The following is a 27952-nucleotide window of genomic DNA, read 5'->3' on the forward strand; positions in this document are numbered from 1 at the left end:
AATACCGGACTTCGTTGTATGAATAATTCCAAAGCTTTGGTTCGTACTAGAGCTTTGGTATAATTTGTAACACGGAACCTTTGGCCTTGCCAAGGCGCCGTTTAATTGGAACAATAGCTTGTTACATAAATGAAACACAAACTTAAATATTAGGACGGTATTCACAAACTTTTATATTAAATTAACACACTAATTCTGTTGCTGTATGCAACTATGAGCAGATTACGTCTCCTATAATTATGACGGCGCGCCAAATAATTATCTCCAGAGACGGCAGAAATGCGTCAGATCAGCACTGCTTGCAGAACAACACTGGTGCCGCCCTCTCGGCAAGACAACTGAACTGCAGAATTATTCTAATGTTTCGGCGCTTGCATGCCACAATGGATACAATCGCTTATACTAATTGATTTCTTATGTAATTCTTTATTTATATTCTGAACTTATATCTACGTTTTTGCTATATATCCACGCCCATCCTGCAAATGTGCCTTTAAAACTGGTTGAAGGTCGGACATTTCGTTCAGATTTCTCAGCCGAAGCAACAGTAACTTCTTCAAACAAATTGTGGCGCAGTTGGCCGTCGGCCTTTCCCAGGTGCAATTTCCAAATCAGTAGTTAATTTCAATTTCGGAATCATGTTCTTTACGCAAAGAGGATCTGCCTGTATTCCCTTAATGCGCTACTGCTGTCGTTTCGATAAAACAGCTTTACGTTTAAAGCCGTGCTCACTTTGTCCAGACCCTTGTTGATTGTCTGCAGTGCAACTCTGATGCACACACATGCTTGCGTTTCAACCGTTAAGTCGCCGTTCCACTACCGGCACCTAACGGCAAGTCATGAAACTAACATTACTAACAACGCAAATCCTGCAGCAGACCGTCTGAACATTGTTCCTACACATTTTGGTAGTCATACGCTATACAGTTTTCTGTCCACTCTGACACTAGTAGCGAAAGATTAGTTATATTTTATTTTTATTGTGTGAAATCTAATGGGACTTAACTGCTAAGGTCATCAGTCCCTAAGCTTACCACTACTTAACCTAAATTACCCTAAGGACAAAGACACATACCCGTGCCCGAGGGAGGACTCGAACCTCCGCCGGGACCAGCAGCGATTAATTATAAACACGATGTGTACACGGCTCAAGTATTAGAAGTTCGTAGGTTTCCACGGCGAAAGTAAGTTTGAAGTCGATACATTCATTTTGTGTAGGCCTCTCAGGATGCGTCACTTTGAAACATTAAAGTAATTAATATGCTGACGTTTCGGACTAGTTTGAAGCCGTCTTCTTCAGGACGACTATTATTTTAATTACGCGTTGGCGGGACTTGTTGTTTCTATGTCAGTTTCAAGTCGATACATTCATTTTGTGTAGGCCTCTCAGGCTGCGTCACTACGAAACACTAAAGTAATTAATACGCCGGCGTTTCGAACGAATTTCAAAGCCGTCTTCTTAAGGACGACTAATATTTTAATTACGTGGTGGCGGGACTTATTAATTGTGAATTAGTGAAACATAATTCTGTTAGAAGGTACTTTCAGTTATTCTACGGATGCAAAATAATACGTTTAAAAGAAATGCGTGTAAACACACATTGTTACGGATGATTAGTGCAACGGCACTGCCTGTCTTTAAACCGATCCTGCCACGGTACTATCACTGGAAGAAACCAAAACTGAAATACCTTCGGCCGCGCACGTCTCGATGGTTCACAGTGTATGGCTGGAGGTAAGGCTGTAAGTAATGTCGGAAATCTGGGAAGGTGGAATCTAGTCCCATTGTCTCGCAGAGCCCGGGGAAGAGGCGGCGGGAGAGAGAGAGGAAGACCCGATTCGCGCTCCCAGTAGCGTCCACCCCCGCGGCCACCTGCCCGGCATGGCGCTGCGTCAATCATCATTTGCGCCTGCGCCGGCCGCCGGCCAATGGCGCGGCAGGGGGCGTGGCGCCGCGGGCGAATGGCCGTCGCCGGGCGCGCCGGCGCCCCGCCCACCGGCCGCGGGGCCCGCTCTCTCTCCGCGGCGCCGGTCGCCAGTCAGTTGTTCGGCGGGTCGAGTTACAGCGGGGTGCGAGATATGACGACCGGGTGGTAGTTAGTTGGCGCTCCTGGTTAGCGCACCGTCTCTGCGAAACAGGTAATAACAGCCGGCCCCGTAACGGCACGCGGCGCCACCGGTGAAATTGTTTTTTTAATTCGCCGTCATTGCTAGCGTATGTGTGTGAATCTCTGCGTGCGCGAGTGTGTGTGTGTGTGTGCGCGCGCGTTGAGTGACGTATTAATCTGCGGCCGCCATGCAGCTCTCTCGTCGCAGGTGACGTAGCTGGCGCCACCCGCTGGCGAGAATTGAGGCCCCCGTGTGGAGCACCGCGATATCTGGCCAACGCGACGCTAACACTGCGACGTTTACAACCACCGTCAGTCACTCCCTGCCTTGTTCGCAACCGGCAGAGATGCATGTGACACGTGTAACAGCCGCTGCTGATCGCCACTAATGCGTGCTGCAAAACTCGACAGTGCGTTCACCGTGTCCAGCTGCGAGCTCTTTCCTGCCAGTAACGTACGAACGACCTATCACGGCAGTAAGGGCAGCTCGGTTACTTTGCTTCCTGACTAAGTAGCTGTGCACGGGACAGTTTCATGCTGAACTAAGTGTGCGGGGATTGCGACCGACGTACACAGGAAACACTTCGTGTAATGAATGGCTGTATGCGTCAATACGAACCGAGCGAGCTGATGTGATGGTGCAAATGCCGGGTTGTCTTCGCCCTATTGCCTTCCGGGCTTTCCCTAAACCACTAAACTCTTAACGCCATTTTTTTCATTTTTAGTTTATTTTTTGATGCGGGCATTGTCTGATTTAGTCTGCATCTACATGAATGTTCTGCAATTTACATACATCATCATCTCAAAGGCTTCATACAACCGTTTTCTGGCTATTTATAGACCGTTCGTTCCTCGAATAGCACGTAGGAGAAGCGAACACTTAAATATTTCGGCGCGACGTCTGATTTCTGATATTTTGTCCTGCTTTCGCATTCAGGCGAGTAAGGAGATGATTGACGTTTCGTGAAAAGACCTCGCCGCAACGAAATATGCGTTCGTTTTAATGATTGCCATATCAACTCGCCTATCACTTCCGTGAAACACTGTCGCCCTCCTATTTGCGATAGTACACAACGAGCTGCCGTTTTTGAACTTTTTCAATCTCGCCTGATGCGGATCCCGTATCGCGCAGCAGTACGTCAGGAGAGCACGGACAAATGTATCGTAGGCAGTCTCTCTTGCAAATCTGTCTCGTCTTTAAAAGTGTTCTGCCATTAAAACGCATTCTTTCGTTCGCATATACTTTCTATACAATGGTTCCAAATCAAGCGGTTCGTAATTGTAATCCCTACGTATTTAGTTCAATCGACAACTTTGTATAATTTATCAAGTAACCGAAATTTGCAATTTTTTTTAGTGCTCATGTCCAAGACCTCACACATTTTATTCATCAGTGTCAACTGCCATTTTCATACCATGCAGACGCCTTGTGTTAATCATTTTGTAATTTGTACTGATCTTCTGGGACTTTACTATATAGTAAACGATAGCATTATCTGCTGACAACCTCAAAAGATTGCTCAGATTGCCTCCTGAATCGTTCATATGGATCAGGAACAGAAGACGGCCTTCAGCACTTTCTTGTGGAACGTGAGATATCACTTCCATTTCACTCGATGATTTTCCGTCAGTTACTTCGAACTGTGACCTCTTTGACAGTGAATCACAAACTGAGACGATACTCCATAATGATGCAATTTGATCAGACTCTGCTTACTATTTAATTCATGCAAACTACGTTTGACCATATACATTTATCCTTAACCAGATCACCCAGTCAGGACATTTTTCCGAATTAGCTATAAAATACGAAGTACTACATGACACCGAGGCGTATAAAGATAAGAGCAGAATTGAGTTAGACGATCAGTCAGTATACATATTTAAAGGCAGTGTCCTGTCTTACGGACTAATCATCGCCCAGCCCAAACAACTGAGGACAGAAAGTCGAAATTTGGCGAGGGTGTTCAACTTACAGGGTAGGCGTGGTTTAAGAAGGGATTTTTCGATATTCCATGCCTAAGTGGTTGAAATAGGGGATGAAAAGTTTTGACAAACTGTGTCCCTATTAAGACAATTTTGAACTTGGACTTACAAAAATGGCAGAAATAAAGAAACGCTTGTTTCTTATGGAAGCCAACCAAGCAGCTTACCGAGTGCCGAAGTGGCCAAGACTGGCCAGAATGTTCTTTCTAGAATGTTCGAGAATGTTGGACAATGTTGTATAAAGTGCCAGGCAGTTAAGTGTGATTCGCAGAGTATCCATGTAGATGCATATAGAATCTTCCTAATGATTTGAGACTGTTCTAGATCTTCGATGCAGTCTGCAATTATTGGTAGGTGCATTACTTTCACATTCACGACATTTTGGGCAAATGCTTCCAGTTTTTCCAACATGAACTCCAGCCGATGAAATCAATGCATATATGAAGAAATCATTTCTCTCTGCCCTTGAGTGAGAAATGTACAATTAAGAACAAGTACCAGAGTTCAACTTTATCATGATGAAGAAGCGAAACATTTTGTCGAAAAACTCTTACAAATTAGTGAAGGCACTCACCCCACTGACTACATCTAGCGACACTGAACTTAAAAATGATTTATGTAACATTGTCAACAGCCCAAATTAATCGACACATCAAGTTTTTCCGAACATTCAGTAAAATTAATGAGGTTGGTTACATGAAAAAGCTGTAGTTGACTATATTAATTTAAAAATTCAAACCAAGGGTCTTTGTGAACAGTTATCAGACAATATAGCGTAATTGGAGCAAAAACAATACCTGGAAAAGATAAAGAGGATTACGCTCATATCTACCGAACTGCCATTTCAATTCTAAAGACTGCAATTTCCAGTAATATTAGTAGTTGGTATCACTATAAATAAGGCAGAAAAAGGAACGTTAAGATGCCGTCGTATTAATTTGAAAGGATGATGCTATTCTCAGTCATTTATATATAGCTTGCTCTTGGGGTGGCCACCCCAAAGAATTTATGTATCTACTCACGAAATAACAAGACGACAGATGTAGTTCATAAGCAAGTATTGTGACAGAATAAATAAATTAAGTATGAAATAGAGTTAATTAAATACAACTGTGCTGAGAATATGACTATTTAGTATAGCTTTATAATTTCTGTATTTAAAGACTGGTGGTCTTTCGCATCAGTGTATGTTTTCAGGGAAAAAATTCCAAATTTATCTATGTTGTCTAGCTTTTACGAGTATTATTTAATATTAACGAATGTTTTCGTGTGTCCTAAAATAGTTTCGAATCTTCTGTATTTTGGAATGTTGTACAAACTTCCTGAATTTTTGTAACGTTCTCGAATGTTTTGGAATGTTCTCTGTGTCCTATGAAGAAATGATTGCCTCAGTATTTTATCTGAAATTAGGTTACTATTGAATACATCACGGGATTTAAGAGTGCTGGAGAGTACTTTTCAGTATTCGAAGGTACTTTTTAGCGTACCACACTAACCTTTTTATGATTTTTTTAATGCTCATTTTTACTATGTTCTCGAGCGATCTAGAATGTTCGCAGGAAACGAAAATGAAAACCATGCGAAACCGGTATTTTTCAGCTACTAAGTCTAAAAAGTACATTATTCTGACTTCACTCTTACAATAGAAGACACATTTTAACATGAAAACTAACTGAAGATATACAAAAGTTTGGCAATGTTTCATAACAAAAACTTATAAAATTTTGCAGTTCCTTTCTTACAGAATTGAATGAAATGGTAATTACAATTGACAACGAACCTATTGATGAAGCTACGATCTATACGTAGGCAAAAACTAATCGGTAACTTTTAAGAGACTGTCTATTGTATACTGCTCTTGGATGATTGTGTTTATGAGATTCTATTAATAACTGTATAGAGTCGCCTTCCATGAAGCAGTAATCACCGATTGGAGACCGCATTAATTTTAAGAAGCTTGCCGGCCGCGGTGGCCGAGCGGTTCTAGGCGCTTCAGCCCGGAACCGCGCGACTGCTACGGTCGCAGGTTCGAATCCTGCCTCGGGCATGGATGTGTGTGATGTCCTTAGGTTGGTTAGCTTTAAGTAGTTCTAAGTTCTAGGGGACTGATGACCTCCGATGTTAAGTCCACTAGTGTTCAGAGACATTTGAACCATTGTTTAAGAAATGTCTCGTGTAGTTAGTATTCATTCGACTTGCTCTCAGTTCCTCAATAGCAAGAATGGTTTTTCTGTTGAGATTTGAGTTGAGAAATCAAGGATGGTATAGTATCTGCTACTGAATCGCCCGGTAACATTTGCGTTCGATGTTAACGGTCTTGCGCTCCAAGTCCACAAACATTGCCCATTCCGTTTTTACTTTTCTCGGAAGTGTGGTGTGAAAATCACTGTGCGGTAGAGGAACAGGCCACGGCAGAAAGTGCGCTGTGTGTTGCATGCTTCCCGTCCATCGCCCCTAACGCCAACAAGTTCCGGTGCCCGCTACAGATGAACCAGTGGCTGCAGCTCCTTAGCTCAGTTGAGTGTCGAGATTCTGGTCGCTACGGAAGACCGATCTCCTGCCCTGTATTAGTGAAATGCGAACTTGAGCTGCCTCTAGACTTCCTGTACGTTGCGGACGGATACGGCGCGGGTATTTCTGAGCAGAGCATTGGTCATGTATCGAAGGATTCCGTCACATCGATTACGAAGCCTTAAGCCGAAGAGCACACTCAAAAAAAGCGGCGTGTTCTTGTCGAGGTGTTTGCTGTCCCCCCCCCCCCCCCCTCCCCCCAATGCAGATCAAAGGAATTGATGGAAATAATTAAGAAACGTGTCTCTAGATTTGTAGTCGGAACGTTCAGCCACAATGAGATTGTTAACGGAGGTACTCAGCTGTCTTGGTATCTTACTATCGGGGAAGTTAGTTCCTTAAATATAAGGTTCTACCACCATCATTATGGGTCTCATTGCAGGGCGGGGGAAACAAGATAGGTGAGTACGAAAATATATAGACTCGTTTTACCGCACTCCGACGCCAGGGTAACGAAAAAGGGAGAGACTAAAAAATGTACAAACCTTCCGCCCTGCAGTACATCATCCCTCCCGTAGTGTTGCTGACCATGTAGAGGAACCACTGGAGATTAGTTTCGAGATCCCGTAACACTCGATATCACAACTGACAGAACCCACAGAAGTAGTTGCTGCTGACCAATGCCTTCTATTTGCGCGAAAGTTGCGCCGTAATGGGAAATGATTTAGTACCGTAATACGCAACTCGTGAAATCAATGTATTTGATGATGATGCTGGCGATGATAATTAGTTTATTGCGATGTCATCAGCGCCGTTCATCCTATTTCTGCTGAAGTCAGTCTTTTATTGCCCGAACCGCGGAAGTAGATGCAGGGAGGATCAATTTAGATCTTCATTTCAACTAGTATGTAGGCTTTTTAGATTTTTATGTTTTTGACGACACGTAGCGCCCCGTATTAAAATCGCTGACTGCGCTGTGTGTAGTCTGTGGCTGGGTGAACTCAGTTTTGGATTATTCGTTACACGTCCAGATCGCCCGCTCACATTAACATCTCACAATTGTGGCATCTCTCTCCCCACATCCACCGCTGCTGGCTGCTCACCTCCAACTGCCCAACGGTACGCGCTGTTTACATCCAACTGCCCAACGCTATACAAGCGAATAATTCAACAATGAGTCCAACCAGCCACAGACTGTACACAGCACAGTCAGCGATTTTAATACAGAGCACTACGTGGTGTCACCGACATAAAAACCTAAACAGCATACTTACATAGTTAGTGCGTTTACATTCCGTATTCGTTCACAAATGAGAGCTTTCTTTTTTCTTCCTTTTTTTTACCAACAGCGACGTAGCACAAGCTGTGGCGTCTATTTTCGGTTGTTTGTTATCTGCATCGCTGTTTTGTTCGTGTCGCCAACGGCAACGTCCGTTTGATGCAGTTCTCTCTACATTCCTTCAACTATTTTTCAGCAGTGACTCATTTCGTAATATGTAACATGCCGTCTCTCTCTTCTGTCCGTTATGCCCCTTAACAAGCTTCTTTTTGTCGCTAAGCTGTTCATTCATTCCGTACTCGGTTAGCCTATCCGATCTTCAACAGCGCCCTGCAACACCACATCTCTAAGGTTAATCGTTCAACTTCTCTCTCCCTCGTTTCCCATGTTTCGCGTCTACCCAATGCTGTACTCCACACATTGCTTTTGAAAAATCACAGGATAAATAATTTTCCCCAGTAGCACCTGATCCGTTAAAAAAAAACAAAAAAAAAAAACGCTTTATCTGAAACGTCCACCCCTGACCGCCGTAACACAAATGGTATTTTTTTTCTTTGGTACCCATTTATTCTATCTTATACCCATTATTGTTTTTTTATTTACGTACAACAGCAACACCAGTTTACACCCTGTTTTACAGAACTTCTGTGCTTTTCATTTTTATTACTCCGAGATTATGTTTATACGTAGTGTAGATTACTAATCCATCTTTGAATTTCGTTATCCAGCTTCTTTGGGGTTTCATATTACTTCACCGTACCGTACATTGTCACAGAGTTTATCTGGTTATAATGAGAAAGAACAAAATTTGTAACAGCGCAAAACCTAGTGAATGCATTTATTGTGCAGTCCGCAGTGCAAGACTTCTGAAAGTGGACAAAGTACGCTGCCGTAAAGAGAAGGTAGTCATAGGCAAGAAAGAGCTCTTGCAAAAATGTAAATTTGCTACTAGACACATTGGGCTAACATAGGTAAGGAGGTTTCTGAAACGCTATATATTTTGAACATAATATTCTGTACGAATTAAACATGGCCACTTCAGAGAAGGCGAAACAGGGAAACAGACTTTTTCGAAATGTAGTGGAGGATATTTTGAAAGCTTTCGGTTAAGTAATGAATGAGGACGTATATTATTGTCAAACACTCTCCTGAACAGAGTTGAATAAACTATAGACAAACAACTGGGACAATGTCAGGGACGTTTGCGAAAGAGAATATCCTACACAAAACAAACTTTTAGCTTAAAACCATCTATTTGCTACAGTATGTTAATTACAAGACCTTAAATTGTATAATTTACTGACTTCAATAAATCTTAATCAGTGAAAAATGGTGAAAACCATTATAGAATTTGCTTAAAAGAAAAATTGCAAACATAATTCGTGAAACTCTAACAAATACCATATCTAAAAGCGGAATTTGTAAGAGAAATATCTAAGTCATTTTAAATAAAAATGGAAAAGCGAAGGTTAATCTTCTTTTACGCCTCCATCGAATGAATGAAAAAGGCTAACGAAACACACTTCGCTGCATTTCTGGAAAAAAAAATTAGCACGGATTACAGAAATAATAAAAGAATCACATAGAAATAATGCCAGAATGTACGAAATAAAAGAAGGAAACTTTTGCAAGATGTAAAATACCAAATTTAGAAAACTTCCAAGCTAGATAAAATCAGAAATCATGACAAGCAACATCAGAAGAAGATGGAGGAGTACCGCACAGGGAAAATAGCAAGCAGCGAAGAAAGGAGATGAATACTGAAGTTGTTACGTGATCCAAGTTATTCAATATGAAGTTAAAAAAAAATCAGTAGTTACGGTATGTGGTACAAAAGGGCGTCTCCTGAATTGTACAGTCGTTAATATAATTTGATTAAACCAGGTAGCTTGAAAACTGACTTGATTACCAGAATTTCCGTGTATAAAATACGGACAATCATGTTTCGCTTGATGGATTGAAAATGAAGGCATCCATTTGACTAATATTTGTAATCTTGTATCTGATAACGTCTATCAGAAATGCTTCAGACCGTAGCTCGAAAAGTCTGTACGGACGTGTTTAATTTCAGTAGAGACGGTGTTTCTAAGTTCAACCAAACATTTTGGTTAATAATACCACCAGGCAAAGAAACCACAAAATGCAGCGAAGTACCTCGTGCAGTATTACGAAGCGCCATCAAGCTGGGACCGGAGTGGTTGACCTCACGTGAAACTGTTACGAGTTCAAGTGTCGGTAGCTGGTCACACACGCTGAGGAGAAGACTGTATATTTGCACTATGCTCCACGCTGTGAGTTTCTGAGCATTAGAGTTTCACGGGAATCAATAAGGTGAAACAGAGCCTTATAACGAATTCACAGCGAACAGTAAAGTGCTTCGTTGTCTCAAACTGTAAGCAGGGTTCACTGTTTAAATGTTGAAAAAACAAGTAGTCTAACATCGCCTTTTGTTCTCGCACTATCTGTATTGTTGCTTGTCCGTGATTATCTCTAGGACCATCTTTCGCTGTCTGCTATGACGCACTTAGAAACCAACACGCTTATTGGAAGTCCCAACGCAAAAGGTTCTCGCGTCCCAAGACTGATATGACAAAGACGTTCTAGTGTTTAGCATGTAAGTCATACAACGATTTTAAAGAAATTAGTGTTCTTGGTGTTAAAGGTACCGTGAACAATAAATGGTTTCAACAGAAAAGATACTGAAGAGCGCGTGACCGATTCTTTGAATTTGATGAATCTAAACTGCGAAGGCGTTTGGAACGCATTGTAAGACACTGGGACAGGACGAATACTGTTCTGGTCACACTAAGTACTTCTGGGAATAAGTCAAGGAAGTAGTTTCTTCACCATCATGGACAAGGACGTCTTTGAGGACATCTTCGACCATGTTCGCTATACGCTTGCCTTGCTCGTCGAAATTTTTATTATTTGACTTTTCATTACGCGTTTCGAGTTACATAATCATATTTGTGGCGTAAGACTACAGAGTAAGACAAAATTGATAAATACACATTTCAATAAAACAGTGAAGCTGAGTAATATATCTTGTCACTTTCTACTCATTCCTCTACAGCATCACCGCTCAAATTGCCTCAGACAGTACAACGTGTCACAAGAGAGGCAGTATTTGTCTCAAGTCGGGGTTAGTGATGGTAGCATACGTCTATGACAACAGGCACATCTGTGATATTTCAACGCTGAATACAAGAATCTGTATAATTTAACTTTCAATTATATAAAAGTTCGTAACATAACGGCATTACATTAATAAGGGTGTAACTGTTACATTTCAAAGCTGTTAGAAATCGAATGTAGGAAGTTACTTTAACAGAGGCCCGGTACAAAAAAAAAAAAAAAAAAAAAAAAGGCTGATATTGAAATCACTATCACATGTCACATCGAAGTATAAAAATTTAACACACTTAAAAAGTGAAAATAGGGGGGAAAAGGATATTTATTGGTATTAAGAAGGAGCAGCGGCCGATAATAGTTGTAGCGTCTAAACTGTCCTCACGTGTACATTCTAATTTTGGCAACAATTGCAGTACATTTTAACGAAACTGCCGTCTGCAAATATACAGTGTAATTTTATACAACTTATCTAACAATCATTTTACACCAGACATTGTTTAAAAGTACAAACAATGCCTTTAACAAGCCATCGTGTTGCATGGTCCATGAAAGTGAATGACAAAAACAAAAATGGAATGCAGCTTCTTCCACTTCTGCATAAAATATTCGGCACACGTTTTCAGTATCACGTTCCTAAAATTGACGGCAGCCAAAAAGAGTAAACAATACAACCACTTTTCACGGAATACGATGACGTTTTTTAAATATAGCGTATCTGTGGAATACTGCTTCACCAATGTGATTTATAATTTAAGAAAAAGAAAACAGCCGAGTTTCCCACCTACACCAGATTTGATAAGGACTCATCTTCTGACCACGGAGTTACGCCTACCGCTCCCGACCTGCCTCAGGGTTCAGTGTGAGGTCTGCTTCTATTACTAATTTTTGTTAAGAACATACAGCGTTATTAATACAATATACTTTCTTGAAGATGCAAGCATCAGAATTAAACTGACCAGAACTGAAAATAGGGAAATAATGGTGAATTTATTTTTGCCTAGAACTGGGTTCGCCATATTGTGTTCCCCGGAACACAGGTGTTCCACAGAAAGTGAACAAGTGCTCCGCAAAAAACTCTTATTAACATAGGGTAGCGTTTTTTTTCTTGACAAACCGACGATACTAATCATTTATTTAAAAATTATAATTTCTGTGTTGTTGGTTATGATTAAAAATTGAAGTACTTTCTCTCCTTTTTTTAAATTTTATTTCCCTTCAAAATATGACAAGGTGTTCCATCAAAGTTCCAGGGTCCTCAAAGTGTTCCATCAGAGGGAGAGTTAGGGAACCTCAGGCCTAGAAGTATATCTCTGATATCTCTGTTTTTCTATGTTTGAATGACAACTCAACTTGTAACAAAGTGTTGGTCATAAATTTTGGTACAAGGCAAGACGTGCAATATAAGGGGTTCGCAATACTTGAAACAGAGCGTTCGAAAGTTCGGGTATGCATATGGGTGATAACTTTAGTCGTAGGTCACATGGTGTAAATCTGCTGACCTTCCAGGTCGGCACATTCTGATCTGTTATGTGACTGCTAATTTTGATGCCGAGACTGTCTGATACTTTTACTTCGCGTATTTGTTTTCCTTATGGGGATATGGAACAGAGTTGTGGAGCCTCATACACGGCAGATCAGTACGTGGATACGAAATAAGACGTGCAACGCGATAGCATCAAGCGCATTGAGTGCAACAGGCGTTCAGGGGTGGCAGAGGGTAGGAAAAGATGCGGCCAGCATCCAAGACATTGAAGGGCGGCGCCACAAAAAAGGTGACTCTTCTTCCAGGTGTCAGTGCCAGCCTCAGGGCAGTAGACTTAAGTGCATTTATTGTTTATTACCTGCTCACATGTCGCTTATTACGACATTCTTGCACCTTTACCCGTTTTTACTATCAGCAGCGGTTAAGAGCACTCAACTTTAAATGTTACGCATCTGCACAACAGAGAGTATACGGTACCTGTAAACAATTATTACAGAATACAAAGTTAGTAGTAACTGAAATTAAATCAAGGAAGAGTACTTTCGCGAGAAGGACTTAGATCCAGGAAGTCAGTACTAATGAATGACTGCAGGCACCATTAATAATGCCCATTGGCGACTAAAAAGAAGAGTTCCAAAGAAAACAACGAAACATACTTGACTACAAGCAGAAAAATGAACTGGATTACTAAGCTGAAGGCGGTCACAAAAACGACCTACAGGCGTTTCCATACTGCAAATGACAAAAACATTCCGATAATTCTTTTGGCCTACAGTGGACATCTGTCATCTATTCAAAGTGTGGACACGATATCACGACAGTTAGTTACACGTTCCTTAGATCATTTGAGCGAATCTTTTATCGAAATGGTGTGGAACGAGTGAATTTACAGACTATGTATACATCGTCTCGAATGAAAAACAGCCCACAGTTGCGCTAACTTATGTTTATTTTAAACCTTGACCATGGTTTGTGCTATAATAATATAATTTTCTTCAGCAGTCCTAAAAATGATCAAAATAACATCTAGATCAGTGCTAATCTCTACACATAAACTTCAAAATTTGCTAAGTGATAACATATTACTTACATACACACTAATAAATGGCAGAGGACATACGGAGCCATATGTAATTTTACTTATGTTCGAAACAGGTTTATGTCCGTAAAAGTTATTTTATTGATCTTGACGCAGCCGCTGGGCTAAGACATTTTTCATTTATTAGTATGACTCTACTTGTTGTACAGAACTGAATGTAGTGCGCTCTTTTTAAATTTAGCGAGAGTCCATTTTCAGAGAACCATTTAATAATTCTTTGGAAAATATTATTTACTAACTCTTCGGTTGCTTTCTCTCTAATGGGATTTATTATAACACTAGTATCGTCTGCAAAAAGTACCAAGTTTGTTTGTTGAATGTTAAGTGGGAGGTCATTCACACACATGAGCAATAGGAATGAATCAAAACTGAAACGTGTGGGGCTCCTTTGTGATTTTACCCCAGTCGCTAAAAATTTTCTACCTTGCCAATATTGTCTAGGTCATTCAGCACAGCCTTTTGCATTCTGCTTGTCAAGTATGATTCTAATCAGCCTTGGAAAGATCACAAAAAAACTGGCGATATGTTATTATTTAAGGCTTGTACTGTTTGACGACTGAATGTGTAAATAGCATTCTCAGTCAAATAGCCCTTCTGGCATCCAAACTGTTACATGCTAAGTAAATTGTTTCTACTTAAACAACTTTTTCGGAGATTTTAGAAAACGAAGTCAGTAAGGAAGTTGGATGATAATTGTTTAAGTCTGCCTTGTCACCTTACTTACGAAGTGGTTTAATAATTATATATTTTAACCTGTCTGGAAAAATTCTCTGTACCTCTGATGTGTTGCATATATCAGTAAGGATAATGGTTATTCATTTGGAACAACTTTTCAGAATTCTGTCTGAGTTATCATCAAACCCACAAGACCTTTATTTATTTATTTATTTTTGAAGTTGCTTAAAGTTTTGTGGAATAACATTTTTAATGTATTCCCTTGTTTCTTCAACTGAACAATTTACTCCTACATTTGGTGCTACGTTTAGAAACTGATTGTTAAAAGTACCTTCAAACTTGTGGATTATCAGTGGCAACATTGTCATTTACTTTAATTGTTACTGAATCTTGTACACTGACTGGCTCTCCTGTCTCCCATTTGGCAGAGTAACATGTAGTTTTAATCTTATTACCTCCATTATTTATTTTTGTGAGGACGTGCATACTTCTGGACATTTTAATTAATTTCTTTAAAATAATAGAGTATTTCTTGTATTTTTTTGTAGTATGCAAGTAATGTCAGACTTGACGTATTCTTGCCTTGTTCCTCTTACATGAGATTTTAGTTCCCTTAGTTATCCACAGCTTACTTGTTTTTAAATGGATCTTTCGGATAATTTTTCAGGATAGCAAGTTTCAAATATTGACAAAAATTTGCTATGAAATAAGCTGAATTTGACATTAGCATCCCTTTCTACATGTACCTCACCCCGTGCAACGCTTTTAGCTTACTCTTAACACGTTGTATCCTGTTCTCATTAATAAGTCTCACTGCTTTATATGAACCTTGCTCCGGATTGTCACACTTTATTTCCTTTAATTGTGCATCGTGATCAGACAGTCCATTAGAATTTGGGAACACATTAATTGATTCAGCCTGAGCACTGTCTATAAAAATGTAATCAGTGTGCCCTTATTTTGCTGCACAGGGTTTGGAAAACTGACTACTGAAAGTAGAATGGAAAACCCCAATAACATCAACAAAAGCAAAACGAGAATAATGGAATGTAGTCTAACTGAATCAGGTGATACTGAGGAAATTCGAATAAGAGATGATATGAGACATGAAGAAAAAAGATGAGATATGCTATTTGGCCAGGAAAATAACTGATGATGGTCGAAGTAGGGAGGATATAAAATGTAGACTGGCAATGGCAAGATAAGCGTTTGTAAAGAAGAGAAATTTCTTAACATCGAGTATAGGTTTTAGTGTCAGGGCGTCTTTTCTCTAAGCGTTTGTATGGAGTGTAGCCATGTATGGATGTGAAAAGTGAACGATAAATAGTTTAAACAAGAAGAGAATAGATGCTTTCGACATGTGGTGCTACAAAAGAATGTAGAAGATTAGATAGGTAGATAACGTAACTAATGAGGAGGTATTGAATAGAATTGGGGAGAAGAGGAGTTTGTGGCACAACTTGACAAGAAGAAGGGACCGGTTGGTAGGACATGTTCTGAGGCATCAAGGGATCACAAGAAGAGGTCTACCAGAGGACCCGCACCATTCCATTTAAACACGGCCTATACCACTATGTAGCCAGCACCAGCTGGCTCGGTGCTTTGTTGAGAACTTGGGTCCATGTAGTCATAGCGGTCTCCGCCAAACTCGAACCCTACCGTCAACTCTTACCAGGTGAAATAGGGACGGTTTTCTAATAGTCTAGTGTCCAGTCGATAGTCAGGAGGCCAGAAGAGGAGCTGCAGGCGATGTTGTGCTGTTGGCAAAGGCACTCGCGTCGGCCGTCTGCTGCCATAGCCCATTGACGCCAAATTTCACAGCACTGTCTTAACGGAAATGGTCGTCGTATGTTCCACATTGATTTCTGCCGTTATTTCCGGCATTGATGAATTTCTGTTCGCACCGACAACTGTACGCAAATACTGCTGCCTTCGGTCGTTAAGTGAAAGCCGGCGATCACTACGTTGTGTACGGCGAGAGGTTATGCCTGGAATTCGGTATTCTCGGCAGACTGTTGTCACCAGGGACTTCGCAACACTGAGTACCCTGACGATTTCCGAAATGGAATGTCCCTTGCGGCTAGCTGCAACTACCAATCCGCGTTAATTCCCGTCGTGCGGCCGGAATTACGTCGGGCGCGTCTTCACGTGCGTTATTTGATTAGAAACAAAAGATGCAGAATTCAGTCATTCTTTATGCCACAAGTAGGCGATACTACTGCCATCTGCATGTGTGTACCTCTGTGTACTCTGAATGAAATGTTTCTCCTCTCGCATCCTTCCGAATTCTATGAGAGAAACTCTACGCCATATTCAGCGTCTTTGCTGAATTGTCTCGCACTGGAGATCGATGGACATTTCTGTGACACACACAGGCTGACTGTACAAACCAGTCACGAAGCGCGCAAGTCCTCTTGAAATCTTCTCTGTTTTTCTCGACAGTCCAACTTGGTAAGGCTCATAAACCGACTAACTGTACGTAATGACTGGTGGAAAGAGACTTCTTGTAAATTATCTCCTTTGAAGCGAAGGATACTTCTTCATGAGTCTTACGACAAACTTCGGTCTTGCAGCAGCCGTCTCCACGCCGGAATTTATGGGATCGTCTCTTGTTGCACCCCCTGATGAAGACATACCTATGTAACGCGCAATTGGCCAAATATATCACGCGAGGCGCAGCCGCCAATGTAAGACGAGGCCCAAGTACTGAGTGTGTTGTCAGCGGAGAAACAGCGACAGCAGAGTGGCTGGGTCAGCAGAACCCAGTGACTTGCAAGGTGCGCTACTAATTTGATGTAAGTTGAGCAACAAATCCGTCAGGGACGTTTCGGCGCTTCTAAACTGTTGGTGACGTGATTGTAACGTGGAAACCCGAAAGAACAATCGCAGGTAAAGGGTAGACCTCATGTACTGATGTACAAGGACCGTGCAGCATTGCAGAGGGTAGTTATAAAAAGTGTCACGAAATAAGCGGCAGGTATCCCTCATGAGCGCCAAAGTGCTACCAGCAGCCCGCCTGTGGGCTGTGCATAGGGAGTTAAAAAGAATGGGTCCGATGGTGACTTCCACCTCATACGCAAAACACTTCTGCAATCGTAAGGGGCACTGGACGTGGAGTACAGAGACGCCGCTGGATGATGGATGAGTGGGAACGAGTGATTTCGGGAGATGAATCACTCTGCACCCCGTGGCTGTCCGATGGCAGAGCCTCGGATTGCCGAATGCCTGGAGAACGTCACCAGTCACCATGTGTGGCGCCAGCAGAGCAGTACGGAAAAGGAGGGGTTGCGGTATGGGGGTGTGGTTTACGTGGTTGGCATTTGGTCCCGTTATTGCGCTTAAGAAAACGCTAAATGCGGAAGGACACGACCACATTCTACATCACTGTGTATTGCTTACAGGAGAGGAAGATTTCAGAACACCCTGTCATAAAGCATCATGTATGAGGCGATGGTTTGTGGACAACAACATTCCTGAAGTAGATTGGTCTGCACAAGTGCAACCCTGAAGCCAATGGGACACCTTTCAGGTAAGTTAGATCGTCGACTTCGCACCGTGCCTAATCGTCCACGTTCTCTGGTCTCGTCTCCTAAGGAAGAATCGATTGTCATCCACGGGCAGACATTCAGAGTCACTGACCGTGTGCCCAGCAGAGTTCAAGCCGTCATAAAGGCGCACTGCGGACACCACTCCGTATTATCGTCCACTGATAAGTGTCCCGATACTTTTGATCAGTTAGTGTTCGACATCGCTCTGCACAGACAGAATACTCATAAACATTTGACGGTTGTCACTGATTCCATCGAATAGTCACCGGTCGTGAAGATGAAATAAAACGTCTACGTTCTCCTGTTTGCGTGCGTTTCATTTCATTTATTTCTTATGTCTTAAGATCGGCAGACAGACTCTTCGCTTAGGTGCGTTCTTCTGCAAAGAGTTTACGTGTTTCTTAACAGTTTACTGTCCGCATGAGCTCCCTGTATAAAGCTAATTCGTCTGCGAACAGACCCAGAGAACTAAACATGTGTTGTGGAGAGTCGGTCCTTTTTTCTTTTTTTTTTTTGGTCAACATTAATAGTGAAAGTCCCATCACATCTTTGTGGCCGAGCGGTTCTAGGCGCTTCAGTCCGGAACCGCGCCACTGTTATGGTCGCAGATTCGAATCCTGCCTGGGGCATCGATGTGTGTGATGTTCTTAGGTTAGTTAGGTTTGAGTAGTTCTAAGTTCTAGGGGACTGATGACCTCAGATGTTAAGTCCCATACTGCTCAGAGCCGTTTGAGCGCATCACTTCTCTTTGAGGGAGGCCTACAGCAGTCACCAAAACTTCACAACTTTCGTATCTGATGATGCGTCAACATTTAGGAACGACATTCCTGATTCTGTCATTTACTAGAAAACCTTTAATTCAGTCCATTCTTTCTTCCAGTATTCCCTAAGCCCGAATCCTGTTTCCAGGCACAGCCTTCTGCGTACCTTGAAGAATATGACAAGAGTTAAGTATTGTGATGTATCTGACTTCCACACGATCAAGGCTTCGGACGTTTGTGCTGGTTCTCAGATAGGGTTCGTCCCGTGTCCAAATGAGTCATCTTCCGCGGACTGAAGACACGTGCCATAATTCTACAAACAATGGATTTCCGTAAGATAGTTCTGTAATTGAGGGCGTCTACCTTGACTAGCGACACGTCGTTGCCCATTAAGTTTAAAACAAACAAATCGTAACGGTCTCTCACCAGACTAGTTCCGATGTTACGGGTTTGCCGAGCGGTATCTTACATCAACAGAATGGGATGCCCGGAACTGAGAAAGCAGTAAGGAAGAGTGTGCAAGTGATAAAAGCTCTTTTACGCACCCTTGAAAGATGCCTTCAAAGATTTAAGCTCATATTTGAAGGAAAGCGCATAAGCGTATCTTACCTGGACCACCGTAAAATGCCAGGAGGCATCGTTTAGTTTGTTTCGAATGACGAAGAACGTCATTAAAGGATGCACAAACAGGGCAGACGATGTTCGATGGTAAGCCTAAATATTAATTACAATAAGACCAAAATATTACGCGATCAGTATGTCGGTAACAAGATAGTAATATGAATGCGAAGTTAGAGTTGCAAGCGGATGGGAACTGATGAAAAACATACCGTACATCGCATGGTGTACCAATCTTATCACAGGTCTTTCCTATTCCATACGGATGCTCAGCGAGCGAAAGTTTGCTCTGTGTACGCCTTGGTCCTTACGATCGTTGCAGCACGATGCTCGCACATTCTTCTTCCAATACAGCTTCTCCAAACTTACCCAATGGGCGACCACTAAGTCTGAGGTTCTCCGAACATTTCTACCACACTATTCCAATTCAGCTGTTGCGATGCTAGCAGCGCATGTCTGAATTCGTTCCCTCCCTGTTGCCGTGCCCACTTGAATAATGACTCCAAACCTTTGGCTATCCGTAATTTCTGCCTCAAACTACCATTTCATTATTATTATTATTTTTTAAGTACCAGCCCCGTTCGCATGAAACCGCCGCTGTTATTACAAGACACAGACGTCTGGCGGTATCTACGGAGGTAGCGCTTTTTTTGCAGCGGTCGCCTAAGGCGTTGAAAGCAACAGTCGTCGCGCAGTGTGTGCTACGCGGTTGCAGTACACTGACGTCTGCTTTTCAGGCTTCTGTACGCCAATGGTAACGTGGAACACTTATAGACTCACTTTCATCTACATGGTATGTGCCTGGACGATGGTTCATCGAGCCACCTTCTCAATTCTCTATTATTCGAATCTCTTATAGCGCGGGGAAAGAACGAACACCTATATCTTTCCGTACGAGCTCTGATTTCCCTTATTTTATCGTTGTGATCATTTCTCCCTATGTAGGTCGGTGTCAACAAAATATTTTTGCATTCGGAGGAGAAAGTTGGTGATTGGAATTTCCTGAGAAGATCCCGTCACAACGAAAAGCGCCTTTCTTTCAATGATGTGCAGCCCAAATCCTGTATCATTTCCGTGACACTCTCTCCCATATTTCGCGATAATACAAAACGTGCTGCCTTTGTTTGAACTTTTTCGATGTACTCCGTGAGTCCTATCTGCCCACACCACGCAACAGTATTCTAAAAGAGGACGGACAAGCGTAGTGTAGGCAGTCTCCTTAGTAGATCTTTTACATTTTCTAAGTGTCTTGCCAATAAAATGCAGTCTTTGGTTAGCCTTCCCCACAACATTTTCTGTGTGTTCCTTCCAATTTAAGTTGTTCTTAATTGTAATACCTATATATTTAGTTTAATTTACGTCTTTTAGGTTAGACTGATTTATCGTGTAACCGAAGATAACGAGTTCCTTTTAGCAGTCTTGTGGATGACCTCACGCTTTTTATTATTTACGCTCAACTGCCAATTTTCGCACCATTCAGATATCTTTTCTAAATCGTTTTCCTATTTGTTTTGATCTACTGATGACTTTATTAGTCGATAAACGACAGCATCATCTGCAAACAACCAAAGACGGCTGCTCAGATTGTCTCCCAAATCGCTTATATAGATAAGGAACAGCCAAGGGCTTATAACACTACCTTGGGGAACGCCAGAAATCACTTCCGTTCTACTCGATGACTTCCCGTCACTTATTACGAACTGTGACCTCTCTGACGGGAAATCACAAATCCATTCACATAACTGAAACGATATTCCGTGAGCACGCAATTTCACTACAAGCCTCTTGTGTGGTACAGTGTCAAAAGCCTTCCGGAAATCCAGAAATACGGAATCGATCGGAAATACCTTGTCAATAGCACTCAACACTTCATGTGAATAAAGAGCTAGTTCTGTTTCACAGGAACGATGTTTTCTAAAGCCATGTTGACTGTGTGTCAATAGACAGTTTTCTTCGTGGTAATCCATAATGTTCGAACACAATATATGTTCTAAAATCCTGCTGCGTATCGACGTTAACGATATGGGCCTGTAATTTAGTGGATTACTCCTACTACCTTTCTTGAATGTTGGTGTGACCTGTGCAGCTTTCCAGTGTTTGGGTACGTGTCTTTCGTCGAGCGAACGGTTGTAAATGATTGTTTAAGTATGGAGCTACTGTATCAGAATACTCCGAAAGGAACCTGATTGGAATACAGTCCGGACCAGAAGACTTGCTTTTATTAAGGGATTTGAGTGGCTTCACTACTCCGAGGATATTTACTTCTACGTTACTCATGTTGGCAGCTGCTCTTGATTCGAATTCTGGAATATTTGCTTCGTCTTCTTTTCTGTCTTTGCTGTCCACCTATTTTTTCAGGAACAGGAAGGTGGTGTAAAAAATCTAAATTCCTAAGTCAATGCACTTAAAAGATGCTGCCTTTTATGTCATATTTTGATATCTCGCCAATATCGATATCTGTAACAGGCGAAAGAAGTCGAAATTCTCTATTCCATGGTTGGATGAACAGTGTGAATATACATAATTAAATTGGTATGGAACCCTCTGTATGCCATTTCTACTCGCATTACCCGGATTTTTTTTTATATTAATGGGACTCAAAGTGCTAAACTTCGGGTGTACAGCCGCATATATTTCTGTTTCTTCTCCTAATATTTCGGTCGAACAGTATATTTCTGACATGTACTTATCGACCGAAATATTAGGAGAAACAGGATGTATGCGGTTGCACGTCCGTAGTTTAATGGCTCAGTTATTGCGCAGCGTAAACATGAATACGCACTGGAACGATTGTCTGGAAATTTTGTCGCACTAGTATCTGATATGCATTTTTCTTTCAAGGCGTGTTCTTGCAATATTGTAATCGAAGACTATCAAGTTTTCTTTGTTTCAAGCATTATCGAGCAATTATGACATGTAAAGATAGCTGCTGTACCTTATGCCACGTGACACTTTGTCGAGGTCTTTCTGCAGTTCCTTATGGCCGTCTCACGACAAGTTCCTATACACAGCAGCGTTGTGGGCAGCAGACTCTCTTTTATAGCCCTTGTGATCCTACCCGGAACATCCTTTGTATGTGTCCCCAGCATCAGAGGGCTTTCTACCCTTCCTTCGGGGACACCGTGTGGTAATTTCGTTTGTGGGGGCCTTCTGCCGCACAGAATAATGAGCTGGTTCTTTCGTGCAACATCTCCACTTGGCGCTCGCTGTTCAGAACTGTACTGTTCATTTGTCCTCATATTTTGCGTGGCTTTTTGAGTTTCCGTGTGGTATTTTTACTAAGCATGATAGTGTCGCCGTTAGTGGTCAGCGTTGGGAATTCCTGAAAGACTTAATGTGTCTGTTCGAGCTATATCTGTTGTTCGCAAGATGTGCATGATTAAAACAAGCTCCGTTTCAAAATGGTTCAAATGGCTCTGGGACTCAACTGCTGTGGTCATCAGTCCCCTAGAACTTAGAACTAGTTAAACCTAACTAACCTAAGGACATCACACACATCAATGCCCGAGGCAGGATTCGAACCTGCGACCGTAGCAGTCGCGTGGTTCCGGACTGCGCGCCTAGAACCGCGAGACCTCCGCGGCCGGCGCTCCGTTTCACACGAATGGTTTTCATAGACTGTGGGAGCAGGTTGTTTTCCCCCGGCAACGCTGTAATGTTTGACCTTCGGATATCCTCCACGATTCTGAAAGGCAGAGGCATCATTGCTACTGGCACGCAATCTGTTAGACTCTTTGTAAACAAAAGTGATGTGCGCTCTTTTCCACGGAACTGTCTGTTGCCCAGGAGACTCTCGATAAATGTGAGATAGAAATGGAGGTGATTCCGCAGGGTATTCAGTATAAGATGTAACTGTAATTCCGTCCGAACCTCGTGCCCTGTATGGCGTAAGTAGTTACCTTTCTCAAATTCCGGCGGCGCTAATATCGATATGGCTCGTTCGTGGGCCTGCGAAGCGGCGAAACATCGGCAGGGTAATGTCTTCTTGCGAGAATACATTTCAAGTGCGCAGTTTTAGATTTCTGCCTTCTATCTGTTGTCTTCAGTTTCGACATCACATAAATCCACGAGACACTGAATGGGAGGTCTGGACCCTTTAATTGACTTTACCCTATAGGACTTATATGCAGATATTTCGTCAGGGTCTCGCGGTGCTCGCGGTGAAAACTATTCTTGGCCCTTGTTACCGGTGGACAAACTGCTTTTAAGTTTTCTCTGTGAGCTTGCCTGGAGTCTCTTTTGTAGCTTGAGTATAGAAATCTCTGTGCTCGTAATACCCTCAGAACAGTAACATTACAGCTATTATTTTATTTGGGAGATACCCACACTGCGATTTGTAACTTCTTTCAGCTTTAACCACACATTTTGTGCATTTTCGAGTTCTGAGCTAAATGTTCTTCTAAATTTCAACATATATGTGTTTAAATTTAGTAGAACACTTAGTTCAGACCTCGAAAATGCACAAAATTTGTGATTAAAGCTGCCAGTCTCATGTCCCTGGATCATCTTCGGATGTAGCTGCCTCAGCAATCCGTCGTGTCTGTACCAGAATACTTTGTAATACAACAGCATACTTTGTAATACAACAGCATTCTGACGCGTTGTTCCACTACAGACACGACGGGTTGCTCACACTACTACGTAGGTCTGAATATGATCCAGGGAGTTCGAAACGAATGATACTGTAGGACCGCGTAACTGAGTCTGGAAAATAAACGATAAAGAAGTTGATAGTGGCTCTCTATCAGTTCAACCAGATACTACTAATCCCCTAGGTTTGTTGGTGACCTTTTATTTCCTTTGGGGCCCATTGTCCCTGTAATAGCATCGCGAGCGCTAATCGTCTCCCATTGGAGAAAAGTGGATAAACAAATGGATGATAGGAAAGGTAAGAGTCGTGGACATGATACAGTGAATGTTACAAAAACTGCATAGAAAAGGGGTCAGTATGTAACCAATACCAGGAAAAATGGTCAGTATTCAGGGCTGTGAGAGGAACGATCATTTGAAACAAAAAAGTCTAATATGGATACCGTAAGTGCTATAAGCACTACTTCGTCTTAGCTACTGTGAAGCACGTCTCTTCAACTGAAAAAGTGCCCACAGCTCTTAAGGCATGCATTTTAGAGCCCTTGTTTAACTAGACCTTCTCGGCTTCGAATGATCGTTCCTGTCACATCCCTAAATATTGTCCTCGTACACCCTGTATTGTGGGACGAGATAATGAATGTTCTGGGTAACAAAGTATTTGTATGTTGGAGTCCTTGTGATAAGGAAAGACGTAAAGCACGACCTAATGAAACATGAGTGGACGATATCTAGAAACAAAGAGGATTTACTGGCTTCCAAGAGCTCGAGGCGTCGGGGAGGGAGCCAACAGTTTCCAGTGCTAAAGGGACTGCCTCCTGGAGTACTCCTTACGGCATGGGATCGTTACCAGGTAGTATTGACGTAGCACATCGAAAAGAGTTCAAAGGAGGGGTCCTCGTTTGGTATTAAACGCGCAGTAGGGCTGAGGGTGTGAACGATGTGATACACGAGTCGCGGCTGCAATCATTATAACAAAGGCGTTTCTAGTTGTGGGTAGGTCTTTTCACGAAATTTGTGTCAGCAACTTTTTACTCCGAATGTGAAAATATTTGTCTCTCACGTTACAAAATAAATCAGATCTCGCACGGAGAACTGTAGCTGCTCGTTTCTCACGCGTGCTGTTCGGTAGTGCAACGGTAGAGGAACAGCCTGGAAGCATACCGACGAGGCCTCTACCGAGCGTCTAAGTTTTAATTGCGTAGTGCTCATGTAGACGTAGAATTTAAACAGCTTAAAATATAAAATTATTTAAGAGTATAGGGTAGGTGATGCTTATGATAAATTGATACTGAGGTGATGGACATCATTTCCATTATGAGGATGAAATGATTGTGTTCGTAGTAAGTGTAGCTTGTAATTCTGGAGTTGGGAGTATGTTATATGAACAAGGATGTGGACTGGAATGAGATTTTGACTCTGAAGTGGAGTGTGCGCTGACATGAAACTTCCTGGCAGATTAAAACTCTGTGCCAGACCGAGACTAGAACCCGGGACCATTACCTTTCGCGGGCAAGTGGCGGGCAAGTGCTCTATCAACTGAACTACCCAAGCACGACTCAAGCCCCTTCCTCACAGCTTTACTTCCGCCAGTACCTCGTCTCCTACCTTCCAAACTTTACAGAAGCTCTCCTGCGAACCTTGCAGGTCCCCAGTCTCGATACGGCACACAGTTTTAATCTGCCAGGCAGTTTCAAGAGAGGGACTGTCTTTGTGCAACCGAACTGACGGTTGGCATGTAGGAGTACGTCAGTGGGATGCCAGATATGCAAGAAAAGGCTGGGCTTAAAGTTTGTGTGGTTGGGAGGACAGGTAGATTTAAGGGATGAGTTCATTATCTGGGAGTGGGAGTCGATTGAAATTACGATGTGAAAGGACAAGGGGAGCTCGAAGATGGAGGGAAAGTGCAGCGCGCTGATATCTCGAGGGTGCGGCAGACTACAGCGTGTTGGGACTCAAGATCACGGGAGAAGCAAAAGGTGTTCCGCGTATTTCAGGACTAAGAGATGGCACAAAATCAGGGTGGAAGAAGGATGTAGGATGCGGAAACGAGGGCGGAGTGCTTGTTTTGAGACCATTTGGAGCGAGCTATGAAATCTAGGAAGAGATTAAGTCGCGGTGCACTCGTGACAGTGGCACAGACGAGGGTTGTGTATGTGTGGGTGCCGGCGCGACATTTAATCCCCACTTTCCGCTGCTGCTGAGAAGTCTGGAGGGGGCCGGCAGTTTCCCAGTCTCCAGTACGGCACAGCAGTGGGCGGTGATGGACGGCTCTGTCTGTCTGGAGATGTGCTGCGGCTCAGCTGGACGCCGCGTGACGGGGTGTGGTGAGGTTTTGGGCAGCGCGCGCGCGTTTCGCGCGCAGACGCCAACTCGGAAACAAACGGCGCCTCAATGGATCTCCTAAGTGCGGCGATAAAGCGCTGTTTACATCGCACCCGCCAGCGGCTGACACCGGCCACGTGGCTACGGAATCTGGCACTTGCACTCACTCGCTCTGGCAGCGTCAACACGGCCACGTGCCTGACACCTGTTGCCGCGTTTCTAGTATCTCCCCGTTTCAAGTATAACGAGGCGCGTAAGAGTGATACACGACAAATTTTCTTTTGTACCAATCTCACTTCAAGTAATATTCTTCTGGGTATGTGACCACGTTACGACACGACTAAATTGCCGGCGTTTCGGTTACGTTGCAGGTGAACATCATCAGGGTTAACTAGTATGTGATTTTTTTTATATTTTTCTGTTTCTTTGCTTTTTTTACATTTTCCCCACTGGGAATAGCCTGGCACCGGCCAAATTGTCTCTCTTCTACCATTGGATTACATAGTTTTCAAACTCCACGCCCCTACACTCAAAAGAATCGCATTGCTACTAAACCATCATGAATTCTACTACTCGAAATTTATTCAAAGCAAATCATAATTTATACGTTACGCATTACTTAATTACAATTTTTAGATTTTCAGTGGTATGTCAGATACCAAATTAACTACAGAATGTTCCGTGTTTTTTACCCTAATGTAATCGTAAATGTTACGAGTATTTAGTAATCTAGGATGAATATAATATAGTCTAATAAATAGTCTGCCTACTGCTTGCTTGTCCGTCCTATCTCGGGTACTGGTGCGCAGTATGGCGTCCTTACTAGATAAGATTGAGGGAGGACAATGAAAAACCTCAAAGAGGGGTAACTCGTTAGTATTAATCGCAAAGCAGGGCAAAAGATGTGAGGGATACCTGTATGATATGCGAGTTGGGGAGGCAGTCATTCTAAACAAGGCGTTTCTCGTTGCGGTAGAATTGTTTTCACGAAATTTCGATCACCAACCTACTCCTCTGAATGTGAAAACATTTCGTTGACTCCCCTCCCACTTACGTAGGGAGAAATGAGCACTCGAACGGAAACAATTACGTGCTCGTTTGCCACACTTGCTGTTCGAGAGTGAAACAGTAGAGAAATCGTGTAAAAGTGGTTTTGTGAACCCTTTGCGAAGTATTTAAATGTTAATTCAGAGTATTCATGTAGTCTTAGAATTTTGGGGCTTAAAATATAAAATGACTTACGATTTTATACTACAATGCTTATGACAAGGTGATAGAAATGTGTTGTACGTTGTTCTCATTATCAGGATGAAGTGTGCGGCTGCTATAGCTGTATGTGCCGGTTCTGCTGTGGGAAGCATGTTATCTGGAAAAAGATGTGGAAAGTGCGCGTGGAAATTGCCTGATGGCTGGTGGCATGTATGTGTTACAACACGAGTATGGTGCCAGATGGGCAATGAAAAGCTGAGTTGCCTCACATATTTGAAGTGGGATTGGTAGGCTGTTGTCAGAAGGAAGGGTGGATTTCTGGGCTGTGTTCATAGTCTGCGGTGGGGGTAAGCTTTGAAATCTCGCTGGGAAAAGGCGGAGGGAAGGTGTTGATAGAAAGCGCGGGTTTTCAGGATGTTAGGTGGAGCCTGTAGGATGCTGGGAGTCAAGCTGACGGGAGGTGCAAAGGTGTTCTATGTATGTTAGGAGTATGAGCTGGTACAGAATCTGGTTGCAAGAAGGATATATGATATGGAAAGTGAGGGAGCAATGCGTGTGTTTGGACGATTTGTATGGAGCGATCAAATTCGGGAGATTAAGTAGGTGAGCATGGGGCAGATGTATGTGTACG

General features: G+C 42.5%; 1 protein-coding gene across 1 annotated transcript in view; it reads left to right on the plus strand.

Moving 5' to 3' along the window:
- The first annotated feature begins 2034 nt into the window (after positions 1 to 2034).
- Positions 2035 to 27952, plus strand: part of LOC126285343 (T-related protein-like) — a 266059-nt gene continuing 240141 nt past the window's right edge. Inside the window, exon 1 of the mRNA XM_049984658.1 lies at positions 2035 to 2139. The gene's annotated coding sequence lies outside the window, so the exon portion shown is untranslated. The remainder of the gene's footprint in view (positions 2140 to 27952) is intronic.

The sequence above is a fragment of the Schistocerca gregaria genome, chromosome 8, assembly GCF_023897955.1.
Source record: "Schistocerca gregaria isolate iqSchGreg1 chromosome 8, iqSchGreg1.2, whole genome shotgun sequence".
In the NCBI taxonomy this organism is placed as follows: domain Eukaryota; kingdom Metazoa; phylum Arthropoda; class Insecta; order Orthoptera; family Acrididae; genus Schistocerca; species Schistocerca gregaria.